This window comes from Cetorhinus maximus, chromosome 31 (assembly GCF_964194155.1).
Source record: "Cetorhinus maximus chromosome 31, sCetMax3.hap1.1, whole genome shotgun sequence".
Classification (NCBI taxonomy): Eukaryota; Metazoa; Chordata; class Chondrichthyes; order Lamniformes; family Cetorhinidae; genus Cetorhinus; species Cetorhinus maximus.
The window spans coordinates 15,078,169-15,099,430 of record NC_135909.1 but is presented as its reverse complement, the minus strand read 5'-3'; the positions used below and the strand labels follow the sequence as shown (position 1 = coordinate 15,099,430).

Below are 21,262 nucleotides of genomic sequence, written 5' to 3'. Positions count from 1 at the left end.
ATGATGATAACAGCGCATGCGCAACTATACCCAACAATGGCCGAGAGCGTCATTCACTCAGTGAGCGGAATAGGATTTAATTCAGCAGCGATCGGAGACATCACCGCCCCAGAGGGAAGTGAACAAACAGCATCTGCTTAAAGCAGCGCATCGGTTTGGAGCCGCGTCCGCAGATATGCTCAGAGATTGGCATTGAGTGTCCGGGCAGCTGAGGCGGAGGCGGCGGCTGTTTTTAATGGGCTCCCTGGAACACGAGCTGCTCCCGGAACATGGAGTGAGCGGGGGGAAGGGAGAGGCCATTCTCGAGCAGTGTCTGGACAGAGTGAGAAGAACTCGCCATTGAAGATCATTGCTGCTTTCTCTCCCCAAACCCGAGTGAAGCTTCCTGGCTTAGTTCCGGCTCCCACTGTCCCTTGTTATTGGACAGAGAATGGCGGGGGAAATAGCCGCACAGTAACAATGTTTCCAGTTACACAAAGAAGATCAATTTCAGGCACCAGGTGAGAAGTGTGAAAGAGACATTTTAAACAGTACCTGCTTGTTTCCGGATGTACAGTTAGTTCAAAGGGAGATGTAAAGAGAAATTTGACCCTTGCAAAGGTCATTTCTCCATCGGATAGTCTAATTCAAGGAGCAGTGCACAGGACAGGTTGTCTCTGCAGGTCACAAACTTGTTACAAACCTACTTAAAATATCAGATGAGTAGAAACTGATTGTTCCAGTACTGCGTGTGCTGCTGGTTTTGCTCTGTTGATTCTTCATAATAATTATTTCTTGAACAAAATATATTGATCACTTTTGTACCTTCTACTTCACCTATTCTTCAGGTGAAGGAGTTATGTTTTCTGTGTGCACGGAAAGAATTGAAGGAACGAGAGGATTCCTCGAAACAAGGAAAAGTGCAGCCTGATGGTTCCAACTCACAGTAAGTACATTATCACTCACAAAGCACAGAGATACTGCCAGGCCTTTAGGCCAAAATGAAACAGTATAGAGACCCACATAGGTCCAAAGGTTGAGAGGTGCCCTTTCAATAAAATATTCAAACAGAGCATTGGTGGGAGAAGTTGTTTCCATTGTACTCCAACCTATTGCAACTGAGAACTAGATGCATCAATCCCAGGGCAAAAGCAAACCCAATATTATTTTTAAGTACACAATGTCACCTTGTCCACAAATTAAATACCAATTATTAACTCCATCAGACAACATTTACCCTTTTGTGAGATACAGAATGGATTGCTGTTAAGTATCCCAGAGTGTAGACCAGGCTACAGATTAAAGTTCCAAAATCTCACTAAGTGTTAGATGAGAACATCGAGTTAAAGTATCAATTTCCTTTTAAAAACTGCACAAATTACACACCAGGCCATGTATCAGATCGATGTATATGTTATAATTTCAATTTGTTTTCACAGAGATACAAATTGAACAGCACTACATATCCCATACAAAACTACTGAATGTAACCTATGGCTGTGAAAGAAAACATTGAATAAATATTTTACAAGAAACCAAAGGTTAAACAAATATTGATACCGTAATTTATGAAATCCCAGTTATATTCAACACTAGAGATGCATAGATAGAGAATAAATCCAAAACTCACTCACCCACCTAGAAACAGACATATAAACAATAATTCCAAGCACACATTCAATCTGGAGATTGACAAATACAAAATTAAAGCTACTTTCATATACACTGTCATTGACAGAAAGATGCAGAATACAGTCCACTGTCATATACAGCACCAGGAACTCACAAAGGTATCACAAAGTCCACACTCACTTATTGTACCTGAGACTGATGGCCAAGAATAACTAATTCACATTGAGCAGTTAAGATTGAAAAATATAGAATACAGGTTTGGAAGGTGCAGTCTAAGGACGTTTGGTGAGTTCCTACAGCTCATCTTGTAGATGGTATACACTGCTACTACTGTTTGTCGGTGGTGGAGAGACTTAATGTTTGTGGATGTGGCACCAATCAAGCAGGCTTCTTTGTCCTGGGTTGTGTCAAGCTTCTGGAGTTCTGTAGGAGATGACTGATACAGAAGGAATAAGGCATTCACATGCAACACAAAAGACTGACAGAAGCAGGTTGAATGCAACAGTATTACACTACTCAAGAAACGGAAAGAAAGCAAAGAATAAAACACACTTTTCATTTCACAGCAGAAAACTTGAAGCAAACTGAATAGAGCAATCACAGGATCAAAGAATTGCATTTATGTAGCTCATCCTACACTCGTACAAAGTACCACAACTGACAGATACAGACAGAAAACAGCATTTGAATACAATACCAGAGACTGATACATACACAATGAATCAGGTACACATATAATTATTCAAAGACTGATGGCAGCAGGACTAACATCAAACTCTCACTCACTTCCAGATACTGGCAGCTTCAGAATGAGCTCCACATTCAGTTGTAATTCTGGGGACTGACAGATGGAATGGATCACAAAATCACATTCAGTTCCACAGACTGATGGGTACATAATTCATCCCATATTCACACACAGTAGCAAAGACAGATACATTATTAAAAACTCTTTTGCAAAAAGCACACGAGACTGACAGATGCAGAACTAAATTAACTGTCCCAATCAGTACCAGAGAATGGCAGGAAGAGAAAATAACCCACACTGACACACATGACCAGAGTCTGTCAGATACAGAATATATCCCACATGCTCATCCCAAATCAGAGACTAACAGATGGAGAATTAAGGCCAAAACAACACAGCCCCAATGAATGACAGTTAGAGAATTAACCTAATAATGGGTGAGAAATGGAGAGATGCAGATTGACTCTCACACTTGCTGAGTCCCAAGGGCTTATGATCACAGAATGAATCCCACAGTCACACAGAACAGTGGCAGACAGTGAATGTGACCACACTTTCAGAGCAGAGCAGAGACTGGGAGGTACAGATTGACATCAGCACTTGCGTAGAGAAGCAGAGACTGACAGACACACAATAAATCTCTCACACTCATTCATCCAGAGATTGACAGATGCAGAGTGAACCCTATGCTCTCACATGGTACAAGATTTGCAGATAGAGAATGAATTCCACCATCTCACAAAAAACAGTGACAGATATTGAACAAATATCACTCGTGTACAGTTCACAGAACTAGAAGTTACAGCATGAATCCCAGAATTGCATTTAGTACCAAAAACAGTCAGATATAGAATTATTCCAACAAGCACATTCATTACCAGAATATGATAAGGACAGACAATTATCAGCTAATGAATTAGTCCAAAACTCTCATAGTGAAGCAGAGAATGATGAATACATAATGAATCCCGCAACCATTCACTTGCAGTGACTGGCAGATACAAAATGATTTACATACTCACAGACTGAACCAGTGATGAGCAGATACTGAACAAATGTATTTCACATATAGAGCAGTTCCTAATATTGTTTGATTTCTTCTTTGGATGTTTGTGTCACTAGAAAGTCCAGGAGTTTTGCTCCTCCCTAATTGTCATTTTGAAGGCGGTGGTGGACTGCCTTCTGTCTGATGCTGTCTGTTATCCATAGGTGTGGCAAATTTGTTGTTAGGTAGCAAGTTCCAGGATTTTGACCCAGTGATGATGACTGAATGGTGACATATTGTCAAGTCAGGATGATGTTTGAATTGGGGGTGACTTTGCAGGTGGTGTTGTTCCAGGCACCTTCTGTCCATGTTCTTCTAGGTATAACAGGTTGCAGGTTAGAAGGATGCTTTGAAGTAGTCTTTTTGAGTTGCTGCAGTAGATCTCGTAGATGGTACAAACTGTGTGACAGTGGGGGAGGGAATGGACTCATGAATTGTGTGTCACTCAGATACTTTATCCAGAATATTATTGATCTGCATGAGTGTTGTTGGGAGTGCACTCAGTAATGGAAAGTATTTAATCACACTTCTGACTAGTAGGTTGTAAGTCATAGAATAGGCTTTAAGGAGTGCAAAGGTCAGTTACTCACTGTGGACCTGCTTTGACCTGTTCCTGAAGCTGTAGTCATTGTGTGGCGAAGTAAGATTCAACCTTTCAATCAGTTACCATAAACTAACAAGCACAAAAAAAAAGATGGTCACACTCGAGCGAGATATCCCATTGCAGGGAAAAAGCCACATTCACTTATCATAGACGTGCAGGCAAAGCACAAAACCCACAGTCGCATTTCAATTATATAGAAGCCCATAATAAAATCAACTTTCACAGGTTTTGAACAGACAGGGAAATGAATACAAATGTTCACCAATCAGACACAGACACCAAATCATAGCAACATCTACATTCTACAGGTTAAAAGATTCACAGTAAAACTTATTAAACAAAATGAAGAGGTACTGAATAAAAACATATTCTGTTACAGTAACTGACAGGTACAGAATTAGATCAACATTCTCATATCAGATACACACAATTGCAGAGTTAAATCTAAAATAACATCTAACAAATTGATAGGCACAGAGCGACCGCACATTCACTTGCCAGAATTTAAAAGGTACAGGAGAAAAACCTTTCTTCCATACCAGAGACTAACTTGTACAGAGAAAAATAGACACTCACGTAGCTGTAACTGACAGGTGCAGAAGAAGATCCTGATTCACAGACTGGAAACTGCCAGGTAAAGATTAAAGCGAAAAATAACAAATTAGACACTGAGGTTCACAGCAATCCCATATTCACCTGTCAGAACTTAATATATAAAGAGTAAGTCCTTTTCTCCCACACTGGAAATGTCCAAGTACAAAGGAAAACCCAGATACATGTTTAAGAAATTGACAGACCCAAAGCAAAACCAGCATTCACTACAGCAAAAAAACGACAGGAACAAAATAAAATACACACTCATGTAACAAAAATAGGCACAAATAATTAAGTCCACCTATCCAAAACTGAAACAGTTAAAATCCACAATCACACATCAGTAAGTGACTTGCACAATAAAGCCCAGATTCTCATAGCAGAAACAGATGGAGATAGAGCAAACTAATTCTCACTGAACCAGAAACTGGGCAGGACAGAATACAGATTACACCCATTTTTCAGAAACGGACAGGTGGATATAAAATAAGGTACTTGCATAAAAGAGATCGACAGAAACAGATTAAAGCACATTGCCCCACTTAGAAGTTTGACAGGCTCAGTATATAACCCAGTCTTCCAAAATACTGACTTGTACAGAGTGAAAACAACACTAACATGGCAGGAAATCACATATTGAATATAAATCCACACAGACATACCACTTACTGACGGTCATAGAGTTAGATATAATAAATCAGGAAATGCATACGATCATAGCAGAGTCTAATAGATAGAGATTAAAATCCAGACACTTAGCAGGAACCAAAAGTTACAGGACAAAGCCCACAATCACATATCGGACAGTGAGGGAATCAGAGTAAAACCAACATTGACATAGATGAGACAAATTGGTCATATGAGGAAAGGTTGCTCGATTTAGGCCAATACTCAGTGGAGTTGAGAAGAATGGGAGGAGATCTTATTTAGAAATATAAGTTTCCGAGGTGACTTGACGGGGCAGATTCTGGGAGGACGTTCCCCCTCATGAGGAGTCTAGAACTCTGGTCCACAGCTTAAAAATAAAGTGTCTCCCATTTTAGACTGCAATGAGAAGGATTTTTTCTCCCAAAGGATGGTTAGACTTTGGAATTCTCTTCCCCGGAGAGCAGTGGAGGCTGGGCCTTTGAATAAATTCAAAGCTGTGTTGGACTGATTTCTGATTGACGAGGGCGTCGAGGCTTTGGGGGCCAGGCAGCAAAGGCCACAATTAGATCAGCCATGATCTTATTGAATAGTGGAGCTACTCCTGGTCCTTTTTATTATGTTCTTATTTTTTTAAGATTAAATGTGACAATTGCATGAGGGAAGTTAATAAGAATAGTGTATATCCCACAATTACATGACAGAAAATGATAGGCAGACTAAAACCCACACTCATAACAGAAAATGGCAGGTAAAGGGCATGCTCACACATCAGATACTGACCAATTCAGTGTAAAAGGCACATTGACATTCCAGAAATGGATATTATAATAGCATAAAATGCCCACTCATCTTAAAAAAAAACAAGAGATACAGACTAAAACCCACACTCTCAAACTGCAGAAAGACACAATGTGAAACTAAACTCACTGGCAAGCAACCAACTTGTCCAAAATAAAACACTTACATCATCCCTGTTAATTTCTAGTATATGTGTAAGACCATCACTGGCTCAACACAAACTGACAGCTGCTTTGTGCAACACGCTCACACCTACCAAACCTGACAGGTAGATTGTCAAAGTCACATTCACATATGAGAAACTTCTAGACACAGGGAGTTTAAAAAAAACACTCATTCACACATACCCGACACTGCCAGAAACACAGTAAAGCCACACTCAAAATAAGAAACTAGAAGCTACAAAAAAACACCCAATTATGCCAAATATTGATATGCACAGGGTAAAAAAAACCTTCACATATCAGAAATGAGCATGTACAGACAAATTGCACATCATACCACAGACTGAGAAATATGGAGTAAAAAAAACACTTTCCAAATCAAATACCAACAGTACAGAATAAAATACAAAATTACCTACTGACAGACAAGGAGTAAAACCCACACACACACATCAGTGATTGCTGGAAACAAAACCTGCATTCACTGAACAGAGATTGGCAAATACAAACAAAGACAGATCATCACCTATCAGGAACTGACAATAGCAGATGAAAAGCCACATCCACATTTGGGAGATGGAAAGAGACACAGTCAAACCACACTCATGTAGCAGAGACTGACAGGTGCAGATTAAAATACAGACTGACATAGGAGAGACTGACAGGAACACAGGAAAACACTTCCTTTGAAGCTGCATGGTATGGAGATTTAACAAAACATAAATTGGAGATTAAATGTTATGAATTAATTGTTGTAATCAACTGCCACAAACTAACATAGATTAAAAGCTTTATCCAAATATCAGTTACTGATAGGCCACATTCACATAGCTACAGAGGACAAATATCTGAAGAGACAGAATAGAAATCCAATCGCTGAATAGCGGGAAAGGGAAGAAATTAGAAATGTGAGATCCATTTCACTGCTGAATGTGGACTACAAAATTCTGTCCAAGGCCATTTCCAATCGGCTCTGGGGCTGGTGATCCACCCTGACTAGACCTGCGCTGTACATGGCAAGAAGATATCTGATAGCCTCTCGCTACTCAGGGAAATAATTGCAGGATGGGGGCGGCTGGAGACCGACCTCATCAACTTGGGCCAGGAGAAGGCCTATGGCAGAATATCACATGACTACTTGATGGATCTGCCCTCCAAAATGGAGTTTGGAGAGGGAATCTGCAGTTGGGTCCAGCTGCTCTACATAAACCTCAGTAGTGCAGTTTCAGCCAATGGTGAGAATTGGAAATCTTTCTGATAAATCTGAAGCACTCTCTCCCCTCTCCTGTTCACATTTTGCATAGAACCTTTTGCTGAGTCCATCAGGAAGGATTCGGGTATAAGAAGGGTGACAATCCCAGGCAGCGGAGGCACTCAGGTCAAAGCCTCCCTGTACATGGACAACGTCATCGTCTTCTGCTTGGATCCACTGATAGTGTACAGACCTGTGATTGGTTCAAACTGGCCTCGGGAGCCAAGCTAAATTGTGGCAAGAGTGATGTCATGTTCTTTGGGGACCTAGGCTGACCATTCCTTTGTCCCCTTCACTGTCAGGTCAGGCTGCCTGAAGGTGCTGGGAATATGGTCCTGGGCATGCACTGGAGACTGAAAGGAGCAAGTAGCTATGGTCAAAGAAAAACTGGGCATGCGGGAGCGACGCTCCCTCTCCATCACTGCTAAGAAACTGGTCATCAGGTATGAAACACTCTTGGTGTTGTACATGGTGCAGGTTTGGCCCTTTCATCACTCCTACACTGTGGTGATCACCCGCACTATCTTCTGCTTTACCTGGAGGTTGAAAATGGACCATGTTCACAGGGACATGGCATACAAACCTCTAGATAAATGGGGACAAAATGTGACCAACATCACCCTCATCCTAATTGCCCTGTTGTGTGTGGCTGCATCAAGCTGTGCATAGACCCCCGGGAAGCAAACAGCAAGTGTCAATATGTGCTGAGGTTCTACCTGACCCGGTGTCACGAGGATGGGTCACTTGTAGAAAATTTTATTTAGAAAAACATCTTTGAGGACAACTCCATCCAGCAGTGGTACCCATGTAATGATCTACAGGTCCAGCAGGATAAGGCGATGGTAGATTCTGTCAGATAGCCTGCTCAGTGAACTATCAAAGTCTTTTGGCAGAAAGCCTCATCACCAGAACTTTCAAACAACCCCTAGGATGTAGCTTGGCTGGTGATGAGAAAGGTCCTCCCCATCATGTCCGTCCTACAAGCCCAAAGTCTCTCCCCTTCTGCTCATCACACTCGGTGGCTGTAGTGGAGAAGAGACCATTGTTCTGCACCTTCTGGGATGTACCTTTTCCAAGAGGGTCTGGCTAGAGATGCAGTGGTGTTTGTCGAGGTTCATCCTGAGCAGCTCTGTCATGTAGGACTCAGTGCTCTATGGCTTGTTCCCAGGGACACACACCAAGATAAACATCAACTGCAGCTGGAGGATCATCAGCTCTTTGGTCTGCCTGAAACCTGCCTACCTTTTGAGTGATATAGACTGGCACATTCCCAGATCCAAGACTATGTGCTGAGGAACACATTAAAGCTTGGAACAGCCACCACAGAGGTTCAATGCAGAAAGGTCACTGCTGAATGCCTTTCACCCAAAGTGCACTGAGGGCCTGAAGAATTTTATAGCACCCCTGGGGCTGTATGCCTGACATTGATTGTACTTTCTGAATATCAAGAGTAACAGAAATTGGATTGAAGCACCTCAGAGAGGAACTTGCTGCATGAAGGCAAGTTGAATTCTGTTGCAGTTTCTGTAATGTTTCAGTTTGAAAACAATTGCCCTTGGGCTGTATTCCTGACATGGAACGTACATTATAAACATCAGGGGAATTTCAACTGTGGAGAGGCACCTAGGGGTGGGGAGAAGTTGAACTTTGTTGCACTTGCGGTAATTTTCAGGTTGAAATAGTTTGCAATGTACTCCCACGCATTTTATGAATAAAGTTTATTTCTGGAGGCAAAAAAAGAAGAGAAGAAGGAAACAGTTGCCAAGAAAGGGTGAAAGAAACCTCTGAGTAAAGGGCAGGAATATTCAGGAAAATTTGAGGAAGGAGAGTTACTCCATCTACATCTACAAAGTGATGAAGCAGGTTCACCCCGACACCGGCATCTCCTCCAAGGCCATGAGCATCACGAACTCGTTCGTGAGCGATATTTTCGAGCGCATCACGGGTGAGGCTTCCCGCCTGGCCCATTACAACAAGCGCAGCACCATCAGCTCCCGGGAGATCCAGACCGCCGTGCGCCTGCTGCTGCCCGGGGAACTGGCCAAGCACGCCGTGTCGGAAGGGACAAAGGCGGTGACCAAGTACACCAGCTCCAAGTAAAGCCCCACAATGGACTGAAAAACATTCAAAACACAACGGCTCTTTTAAGAGCCACCCACAATCTCTCTGAAAAAGCTGCACCATCTTTTCCCATATTGAGTTAATGATAAATATCTTGCTGGAGGATTGTAGGTCAATTTTCCAATGTTTTCCAATCTGATCACACGTTTCTCCAAAATGCAGTTTCTCTACCAGCGGAATGTCTGTTTCTCTATTCAGTGTTTGTGATGTAAACTGAACATTGGTCCCTGACCCTTTGTCCAATTTCTTGGCCTCACCTGTTAATGTTCCACCTCCTCCCACTCAGTTAGAGTGGATTTAAAGGGAATGTGTCAGTCTTCTCCTTTTCCAGTGTGTTTACTTATTGGGAAATGTTAATTCATTAACCTTAAACCGCTGGAGTGCAGAAACTTTAATGTCACTTTCTAACTTCTTACACCAGAAGCCTGGACTCTTGATTCACTCCCTCGGCTGCTCCTGTCACCAGGCATCAATCTCTAATCTGTGATGTGTTATCTTTACAATGATTGAATTGGACTGGGTCCCATTACAGAATGTTGTGAATGGGTCTTCCTACCTGCCCATTACAGATTGTTCCTTCTATGTGAAACTATCAAACTGAATTGGGAGTGAATTTTAAAACCGAAGCAAAGTTTCACTAAAGTGGTCGCTGGGATGTGGCGATTGTCCTACGATGAGACGCTGATCAAATTGGGCTTTTTTTTCTCTCTAGTGTTTGGAAGAACGAGAGGTGATCTCATTGAAACATACAAGATTCTGAATGGGGCTTGATGCGGTAAAAACTGGGAGATTGTTTCTGCTGATTGGGGAATCTAAAACACGAGCACTGTCTCATTTAGGACTGAGATGAGGGGAAATTTTATCACTGTGAATCTTTGGAATTCTCTGCTCAGGGTTTCCAATGGCAGCTTCCCATGTAAACATGTCATGCTGCAGTTCACCAGCCTCACCAGTGGTGGTGTTGCTGTAATTCATCAAACCCCTGGAGTCAGACCACTCAGCACAGAGACTGGGATCTTCCTGTGCCCCATATGTGGGTTTCAGTGCCTGGGTGAGAGCACCTCACTGAGCACAGGCTGGGAATAGAGACTGTGTGCCTGTGTGTCTCTGCACCACACCTAGAGAAAGTAGCTCATTCAGCACATACAGGGCTGGGATTTCCCTGAGCTCTCTCTCAGGCTCAGTTTACTCTGAGTGGATATCCCTCATTCTTTGGTTTGAATTATAGCTCCTCTCTTACAGTTAGTCTGGGTGTTCCTAACAGAGCAGAATGTCCCTATCCTGTCACACTCACCGCACATATTGAGGTGGATGTGCTGCCTCCTGAGATACAGGTGATCAAGAACTCATGTCTTCGCTACACTTGTTAACTTTACTGACCCCTAGTCCTTGAATCATCATTGATTTCCCTGGAATGTCAGGTACATTATCATCTCTCATCTGCTGTGAACACTGACCTGACAGTGAAAAGGCATTGGAGGAGGATGGTGAAGTCAACAGTGTTAAAGGTCGAGAAGGATGAGGAGGGATTGACCAGCTGGGTCAGACTGCACTCGCCTGCTCCCATTCTAATCTTTCCAGAGTATCACCTGCAATGGCTTCTCTTCCCACTCCTGCTCTTGTTACCTCTGGAATCCCCCAGGGATCTATCCTTGGCTCCTCCTATTTCTCATCTATATGCTGTCCCTTGGTGACATTATCTGAAAACACAGTGTTAGTTATCACATGTATGCTGATAACACCCAGCTCCAGCTCCAGCTCACCATCACCTCTCACAACCCCTCCACTGTCATTAAATGACCAGACTTCTTATCCAACATGTTTTAATGGATAAGCAGAAAATTCCCCCAACTAAATATTCAGAAGACCAAAGACCACACTACAAATTCCATTCCCAGTCACTGACTCTATCCCTCTCCCTGGTCACTGTCTGAGACTGAAACAAACTCTCATAACCTCGGCACCTCACTTCACCCTGAAATGAGCTTCTGACCACATACCAGTTCCTTCACCAAGATCACCTATTTCTAGGTCTGTAACATTGCACATTTTATTTTAACGTGAGTGTCGCTGGCTAGGCCAGCATTTATTGTCCATCCCTAATTGCCCTTGAGGCTCACATGTAGGCCAGACCAGGTAAGGACGGCAGATTTCCTTCCCTAAAGGGAATTAGTGAACCAGATGGGTTTTTACAACAATTGACAATGGTTTCATGGCCATCATTAGACTTTTTTTATATTGAATTCAATATCCACCATCTGCTGTGGTGGGATTCGAACCCAGACTCCCCAGGGCATTACCCTGGGTCTCTGGATTTCCAATCTAGTTAATTACCAATAATTACCAAAACCACTATGCCACAACCTTCCCATGTCACCAGGCCTCAATTAACCGGCCCTGAAACCTTCATCCACTGCTCAAACCCTCGTCCATGCTTTTGTTACCTCTAGACTTGACCATTCAAACACACTCCCGGCCAACCTCCCATTTTTCACCCTCCAGAGAGTGAAGCTCATCCAAAACTCTGCTTCCTGGATCTGATTTCACTCCAAATGGCGGTCACCCATCACCCCTGTGCACGTTAACCTACACCGACTCCTGGTCTCAATTATAAAATTCTCACCCTTGTATTCAAATCCCTTCATGACCTCACCTCTCCCTATCTCTGGAATCTCCTCCAGCCCGACAATGCTCTGAGAAATCTGAGCTCCACTAATTTCAGGACATCCCTGATTTTAATCACTCCATCATTGGTGGCTGTGCCTTCAGCTCCTGGGTCCCTAAGCTCTGGAATTCCCTCCCGAAACCACTCTGTCTGTATCTTGCTTTCCTCCTTCCCCTACCTGGATCCCATTCCCTCCATTTGTTTCCCCCTTCCTCTCCCCCAAGTTCCTCCTCTCTCGCCCTCTGGCTTTACGCAGTCCAGTTGCTGTTTTAATTGGCATCAGTGAAATGTAGTTTCTGTATTTCCCACAGCAGTGACCACACTTTAAAAGGAATTCATTGTCTGTAAAGCTCTTTGGGATGTTCTGAGTTTGTGAAGGAAAATACATACATGCAATATTTTGCATTTTTCATAGAAACATAGAAAGGAGTCACAGAAAACACTGAAGAGGCCACTCTGCCCATTTTGTATGTGATGGCCGCACCCTCTGAAAACGGTCTCCAGCCCTGCACCACTGAACGAGCCCCAACCCCCCTCCCATCAACACTGCACCCTCGTCTCCTCCTCCTGATCTCCTTCCCCACCCACTGAAACTCTTCCCCACCAGGTAAAGCCCTTTCCCCAGCCTCTGACCCATTGGGAAAGGATCAGCTTTGTAATCTGAGGGCTGAGTATTCCAGTCCCTGTCTCGCTGCTGCTTCCAGCCAAACTTGGTCAATTCCCAGGAAGCCATGAAAAGTGAGCAATTCCCGCTGGATTCTCCTGCTCCCTCAATGGGAGTGAAGGAGATGCTCCTTCAATCTGCAACAATGTCCATCTTATTGAAATGGCAGCAGCCAGTGTGATTTTTTCCCTGACTAACAAGGGAGTGAAAGGTTATGGGGACAGGCGGAATGTGGAGTTGAGGCCGCGATCAGATCGATCATGATCTTATCAAATGGCAGAGCAGGCTCGAGGGCCTGATTGACCGGCTCCTGCTCCGAATTCCTATCTTCATATGTTCATACGTTCGAAAACATTCCTCTTCCCCACCCCTTCTCTGCCCCCTTAGCTACTGATCCTCCCTTTGAAACCCTTCCCCATCCCATGAACCAATTCCCGACCCACTTTCCTCATCCCATTAAACCCCTTCCACAGCCTTCGCTCCTTCTCCCGCCTCTGATATTCGTGAGATAGCTTGTTCCGTGAATGGTCAGAGTGCTGACACCCTAAGACCCCTATCTTCTCTCAGATCACACATCAACCTTACCCCTTTTATTTTCAATTAAAACCCACACATCCCTCCCTCCCCTCGACCTGTACACATTCACTCTCTGTCCTGAAGGGCAGTCCAAGGGATTTTTCTCAGATTGGACCCCACCAGACCCACAATCTCAGACCAGAGCGAGTGAAATGAAAGATCAGACATTTATATCAAGCCCTTCCTGTCATGAGAAGAGTCCAAAGAGTTTTACAGACTGGCGATTGATTCTGAAGTACTGACACTGTTTTATAGGAAACATTGCAGCCAATCAGCTTTCAGCAAAGTCTCACAAAGAGTGAATGAGATTTGACGGGGTGAGGAGTTTCTGGACATGTTGGTTGAGAGAGTGATGTTGTTCCAAGACACTGGGAGAACTGCCAGCTCTTCAAATAATGTACCAGATATAACCTTTGGCATTAACAGGTAGACAGGGTCTCAGTTTAACTTTTCATCCAAAACATGACACCTCCAACAGTGCAGCACTCCCCCAGTGCTGGTCTGGATCTACTGGAGTGGGACATCAACCCACAATTTGTTCACTCAAATCCCAACTGAGGCAGAGTGACAATGGATAAATTAACCACTTCTCTTATCTACACAATCTGTGTTCTGACACCCCAATCTGTGTGAAAGCTGCAGTATTAATCAATTTTAATAAACCTGTCTTAAACCCTCTTACTCTCACTCCTTGCCCTCATTATGAAAAGCTGACTCATGCCTGGGGATTGATCCCACAGACACCTCCAGTATCGCTCCAAATTCCTCATTCTTCACCTGTTAGACTGGACAGTGCGTGTGGAGGAAAGGGACTGAGGGAACAGCCGACTCTGTCCTCACACACAATCTGCACTCTCACACTGCAGCAGGTAGCAGCGATGGGGAGCAGCAACTGGGAGTTACTCCTCTGTGGTTCCTGGGTACTGAGGCCAATTACAGAGTCTCCCAACTGAGTAACTCATCCGGCTGTGATCCACCAACTCGGCACTGCCCTTTTCTTACTGGTCTGTTTGGATCAGCCCTCAACACCCACCATCCCCTCCAGCCGCTCAGATAGTGACTAATCATTCAGGGAATTTACCTGTGCAACTGGTTTACATTAAATTCTTCAGTCTTTCATAAATAACAATTCAACCAATTATATTGTGATGTTCAAACAATTAAACTGTGAAATTGAAAGAGAGTAATGTAGTTTGAAAAGAATCCTGTCTGAACACTGGCTGTGAAGGGATTGGGGAAATGTGCCGGTGTTTACTATCAGGATGGAGAAACCCATTCCCTGCAGTCGGACTTGGCTGAATCAGGAGCAGAAATTGAATCAGCAGGAAGAGAGTTTTCATTATCTTCCATGGAGTTCCTCAGAGTCAGTATCAGGATGCTGGAGTAGAAATGTTCTGTATCTAATCTCGGAGAGTTTGCTGTTTTTATAATCACACACACACACACACACACACACACACACACACACAGAGTGAGTCACTCACTGAACTTATGGGGAAAAGGTGTTGCCCTTCTTCCTCTATACTCATTTTCATGAGTGTAGCCTTCAGGCAAGAGCTCACTGTGAGGTTAGCTTGCTGAATACCTGAAAGGGGGGAAAAGCAGTTTTGCATGGCTACTGTTCCAGCGAGCCTGCCCCTCTTAAAGGGGAACTGCACTAATTGTAAGGAAGCTGCTGCCGATTTGCAAAAATTGCCTGTAAAACAAAGCACTCGAAATGGAGCAACACGGAAGAGAAAGGGATCCCTGGTTCTTGGATGCAGCTCTAATGGCAACAGTCCAGGGCTTGGATGGAAGAGAGAGCCCACTTCTCTGCAGTGTATGGGGAAGTGTGGGGTGGGGGTGTTCTGTGCAGGAGGCCCTAAAGCAACACCATCAGATGGCAATTATGGTGGTCAGTTCCCAGAGTCTAACCCCAATGAGCTGACAGCAGGGTCACCTGAAGCTCAATTCCCTCACTTTGGTCAGGAATGATGATGTCATAGAGCACAGAAGAGTCCAAGCCAGCTCTGTGTAGGGCAATCCAGCCAGTCCCATTGACCTGCTCGATGACCATATCCCTGCATGTTTAATTCCCTCAAGTGTTCAAACAAGTTCCTTTTGAAACCATTGTTTATCTCTGCTTTCACTAACCTCGAAGGCAGTGACTTCCAGGTCATCACCACTTGCTGAGTCAAAAATAAAATGCGCTTCATTTCTCCCTCCCCCAAACTCTGCAACCCACCCCCCTCCCCATCCCCGTCCTCAATGTCTCTTGACATAATCTGTAAATCTGTGTACCTGAGTTCTTGTACGATTTGCTGATGGGAACAGGTTTTCTTGTCTACCTTATCTGACACTGTCATAATCTTGTCCACTTCTATCAAACCTACTCTCGATCTCCCTTTCAGCAAGGAGAACAACCCCAGCTCCAACCTCCAGCTTCTCCAACCTAACCTTCCAGCTGAAATCCCTTATCCCTGGAACCATTCCGTGAAATCTCCTCTGAACCCTCTGGGGGACCCTCACTTCATTCCTAAAGCATGGTGACCAAAACTGGAAGCAATAGTCTAATTGTGGCCTAACCAGGGCTTTATAAATGTTCATCATAACTTCCCTGTTTTTGTACTCAATACCTCTATTTATGAAGCCCAAAGTTCCAAATGTTTTGCTAATTATTCTCAAAACCTCCTGCCACCTTCAAAGACCCATGTACATAAACCCCCACATCCCTATGACCTTGCATACTATTTTGAACTGATTTCCTCCCCCATCCCTTCTTCCAAACTGCATCATCTCAAACTTCTCTGTATTAAATTCCATCTCCCACTTGCCTGCCCATTCTACTAGTCTATCTCTGTCCTGTTGTAGTTGATTGGTATCATCCTGACTGTTTGCCACATCTTCACGTGACATTCCCTACACACCACAGCAGCCACCTCTCACACTGCTTCATACACCACACTCCCATCACTCACCCATTAGCAATCCTGCGCGGTCAGGACTTGGGTCTAACATTCAGATGCTCCACCTCAAACACTCAGAAATGCTGCCAACCTCGCACACAGCTCTCACAGACTTCACACAACTCAATCTCCTCCAACTGTGATACCCACATCACTCAAACACAAATCTCTCAAACACTCAGCACACTCACTGACATTCTCTATTCGATCTTTCACAGGACAATGTGATCCATAACCACAGGGAGCAGAGCAGAACCAGAGGAGGACATGCACGCCTGCATCACCTGAGCCCTCTGGAGGAGGCAGTGATCTGTATCATGGAAGCAGCTGTTACAGATGCCGCTGAATTGAATTATAGACAGGTGGTCTGGGTGCTCTGATGTATCCGAAGGGAAACTAGGTTTGAAATGCTAAGTACATAAATATGGCTGAAGTTTTAGAATGTGAGGTGTGAAGAACATTTGCATTTTTAGAGAAACCAAAGTCGTGAATTTCAAAGAGATTGTAAGATGCTACACTGAGCCAACAGAGGTTAAGCCAAACAGTGTGTTCATATTTCCCAAAGATTACTGATAATGGGAGTACTATGGAAGATTTATATTATGGAAAAAGTAAAGTTGCAAAGACATATTGAAACAATGGGATTTACGTTAAAATGCGAGAAACCTGTATAAAACAGATGAGGTCATATGTGAGAAGAATGCTTCTAAGGTCTAACAAGTGTGAAAAGCCTCCAGCCTCTATGCACCAAGCTGCTGTCTCCAGGAACTGAAGCTAAGAGAATCCATTTTAAATATTGCTGTCCAGGGTATTGTCTGCTTTGCCTGGGTCTGTTGAAATCTATGTTGTTTTACTGTTGCCTTACCGGAGGTGTAACTGTGAGCTCGATTAATTAGGGATTCGAGGAGTTATTATAGTCGTAATTTTTAGTCCTATGTATGTGCTTACAATTGCTTCTTTTATTAATAAATGTTTAATTTAGTTTGGTAAAAACCCTCTAAGACTCAGTTGTCTTATTACTACTGAATTCAAGGCACGCATCTCGAAATAAAAAATACAAATTGCAAGAACAGCTGTGGCAGGGTTTCAAGTTTCTGAGATTGGAGCAGCTCAGCATTTACCATCACTGTGCCATAATACATGTAAAAATGCAGGCAGCCACAGCAACTAGTACTCCATGGGGACTCAGTTGGCTGGAAAGCTGGTGTGAAACAGATTGTTGGCAACAACACAGGATTCAATTCCCGCTCCAGCTGGGGTAGATTCAGGAGCTGCCTCTTTACCCTTCCCATAATGGAGATTGTGATGTTGTGGGTCAGTCTGCCTGCAGGCAGAGAGCTCAAGAAGAAGATGTGTTTTAATAGTGGCTGCGCTGTATCTTTTTCATGCAATTTATTTCTCCTGAAGTCCACTGCACTCCATTTGAAATAATTCCCACTGCTGTTCTATCTCTTTGTCCAGTAATATTCTTTCCAGTTTATCTTTCCAAGTTGTATTCCCATCTCCTAATATTAAGCTTTTTCTATATATTACATTTCTGCCTTTCCTTACTAGAAACTTCTTCAATTATTGTATAAATTTTATTCGGTTGTGGGTATTATTGCCTCAATTTTCACTGAAACTTTAATGTTCTTATCTGTTCTGCTTCATGTTAAACTCCTAGATGCAGCAGTGATTCATCTCTTGTTGGGCTTCCGAGGTTCTGGGGAAGAAATGCAGCCTGAACGCAGGGTAACTACCCAATTCCAGTTTTCAACTTTCCCGACATCTTCCTGACAAAACACTTGATTTGAAATCTCCCATGATTTTTACGCTCTGAATTTTACTCATTCCATAGCTTTGTTTAAATATTTCCCTCCAATGCCTTTCCAATATTATCTATCCTGTAGAATCGTATTTTTTATGTTATTAAACCTGGATTGTCTTCACTCTTCCTTGTGCTTCACCCTGTGTACTGTATGGAGATAAGCTCCACAGATCAGGATCAACTCCCTGCCAGCTATTCAAATGTTTCAGATGAGTTTGTAAACTGAATGAACTAATTCAGTTATAGAGATAGCCAGACAAAAATAAAGAAAAAAATAACAAGGTCAATCAGATATACCAAGCAGAACACATCACAGGCATGTGGACATGAAGAAAACATCAGAAATCAGAGCAGGAGTAGACTACTCCAGAGCCTGTGCTGCCACTCAGTATGATAATGGCCAACATTTTACCTTATCTCCACCTTCCTGACCTACCCCCATATCCCTTTATCACCTTGGTATCCAAACATCTGTCAAATTATCTCTTGAATATACTCAATGCCTGGGATAAGAAATGCCAAAGATTCACAACCCTTTCAATGAAGAAATTTATCTTAATCTTAGTCCATAATGGCTGACCCACAATATAAGACTGTGTCCTGCTGTTTTACATTCCCCAGGCAGCACATAAGCTGGTGGTTATATCGCCTAGTGATGATGTCATGAATTGAATCTAGGAGATGGGGTGGCAGAAGGTGCAGCAAACATTGGAATCAAATGCAAATGTTCCTCTGGATTTTAGCAAAATGTTGCAGTTCTTGAAGCCACCGACGGAGCCTGGAACATCCAGGCCAGCTCATTAAAAACAGGGAATGGAGAAGCTGAGCTCATCACATATAATGTGCTTGGAGCACAGGGTGGGTTCATGTCGAAACTGACCTGATGCATGAGCAATTTTGACAATTTATAAGGTAGACATGGGAAGAGAGAGAGAGTGACAGAGAGAGGGGAGGGGGGGAAGGAACAGAGTGAAATAAAACAAGACAGAGTGAAGACAGAGGATTACAGAGTGTGAAGAAGAAAATAAATGTAACAGAGAGAGGAAGATAGATTCTTAGCAAGAGAAGAAAGAGTGAGACACAGTGAACAAGGTATGGAAAGACAGGATGGAGAAAGGAGATAGTGGCAGAGAAGGCAAAAATGAAGAATGTGGAACAGAGGAGAAATTGATAATCAGATCATTGATAGCAGAGAGAAGTGGGAGAGACCGAGAAAGTGAGATGACTATAAAGAAAGGGGAGAGCGAGAGGTGCATAAATAGTGATAGAGAATGAATTGGGACTGAAACAATCAGAAAGGGAGATATAGCAGTGGCAGAGATGAGGGGCCTCGCTCTAATATTAGGGGAATACCATCTTCAGGATTCACTCACCTGAAGAATTAGTTTCTCTCTATCCTATTTAAACCTATAATCAGCTCAAACATTTCCAAATATCATCTCTAAATCTGTTCTAGTTAAAGTGAGTACAACAATAATTTACACAATCAATTCTCATTGTTTAATCCTTTAAACTTAAGTATTAGTCTGGAGAAACTGTGTCCTGCACCCCATCCAAAGCCCCTTGAGGTGTGGGGTCTAGATCTGAATTCATCTCTCCCTGTGGAGTCTTCCTTCTCTGTTTTAGCATACATGGATGTAATTCATCTAGATCCAATGATTTACCATTTCCATGTTTCACTGCTCTCCCCTCCTTTCTTTGTTAGATGTCTTGAAATCTACTTGGAATGACATTAATCCACGTGGTCAGTTTACCTGGTTAAAAACTGAGGCCAAGTAACAAACCAATATTTCTCCCGAAACTCTGTCATTACCTGAGCTTTTTTCTTGTGCATTCTTCTGAGACTCTTTCCATATTCTCATTTGCCCTTTGTTGTTTCTGCGTCCATCGGATATTTTCCTATTTGCTTTTATATTCCTTCATAACTTAATCCTAGAGATTCTCTTTGACCAGCTGTCTAACCTCTTGATTTGTCCATTTATCATCCTCTCCTTTATTGTCAACCTCCTTCAGCACAGGCCTTTTACTTTAATTTCAGTTTTGCCCTGATTCCTTTATTTATCCAGGGAATTTCACTATTGGATAATGGGTTCCTGTTCTAGCAGAATGTATTTCTCCTGTTGTTGTTTGATCACTGTTGTTCTATCTCTTTGTTCATCAATATTCTGTTCGGGTTTATCTTCATAAGTTATATTCCCAACCCTCCAGAACTATTTTATTGTAATTTACTATTTTTGGTTTTTCTTCTTTACATTTTTCTCAATCATTACCTCAAACCTGGTTGTTCTGTTCGATGATTGATTTGAACTGAGCTGACTTCTCATATCTGCTCTGGTTTATTCCTCAATGACCAGACCCATCACCACTGCCTTGCTGGACTTCCTATCTCCTGGGTAAGTCCTGAACACACTGTAAATATTCCATTCCCTTTCCTACCTTTTCTTTCCAGATCATTTGCTGTAATTTCAATCTCACATGATTAATCACCTATAAATTTTATTCATTTCATAACTTTGTTTAGCTATTTTCCTCTAATGCCCTTCCATTAATTTGCTAAATGGCCTTTTTCATGTTTTTTAACAAGGCTGCGATTTGGCCTCCCCTGAGTGGTTTGTGAGCTATATGGAAATACACCCAGCACATCAGCAGCAATGGCTTGCAAATTATTCAAATAATTAAGATCAATTTGTAAGTTGACCAAACAGCTTCAGTTACAGAGACGGTTGTCAAAGAAAAGGAAAACAAGTTTTAGAAATGCCCAGAACAAAGCACATTGCAGAGAGATGAGCATAAGAACATTAGAAATTGGAGCAGCGGTCAGCCACTCAGCCCTTCCCTGCTGTTCCCCCATTGAATACAGTACAGCGGATCGATTACCTTAACTCAATGAAGTGCACCTCCCCACTCTATCTCCAGGTCTCTTATTATACAAACATCTTATCGATTTCAGTTTGAACACAGACAGTAGCTGAGCACCCCCAGCTCTCTGGGGGAGACAATTCCAAAGATCCAAAATACTT

General features: G+C 42.9%; 1 protein-coding gene, 1 long non-coding RNA gene and 1 pseudogene across 3 annotated transcripts in view; 2 read left to right on the top strand and 1 right to left on the bottom strand.

The window, feature by feature from the left end:
• Window positions 1-21,262, bottom strand: part of LOC144670298 (uncharacterized) — a 940,207-nt gene that overhangs the window by 868,641 nt on the left and 50,304 nt on the right. The window lies entirely within an intron of this gene.
• On the top strand, window positions 66-18,356 carry LOC144670303 (uncharacterized). Its single transcript, XR_013573846.1, has 3 exons — window positions 66-500; window positions 828-925; window positions 16,654-18,356. It is a non-coding gene; the product is annotated as an uncharacterized LOC144670303 (long non-coding RNA).
• Window positions 7,837-9,652, top strand: LOC144670229 (histone H2B type 1-A-like; annotated as a pseudogene).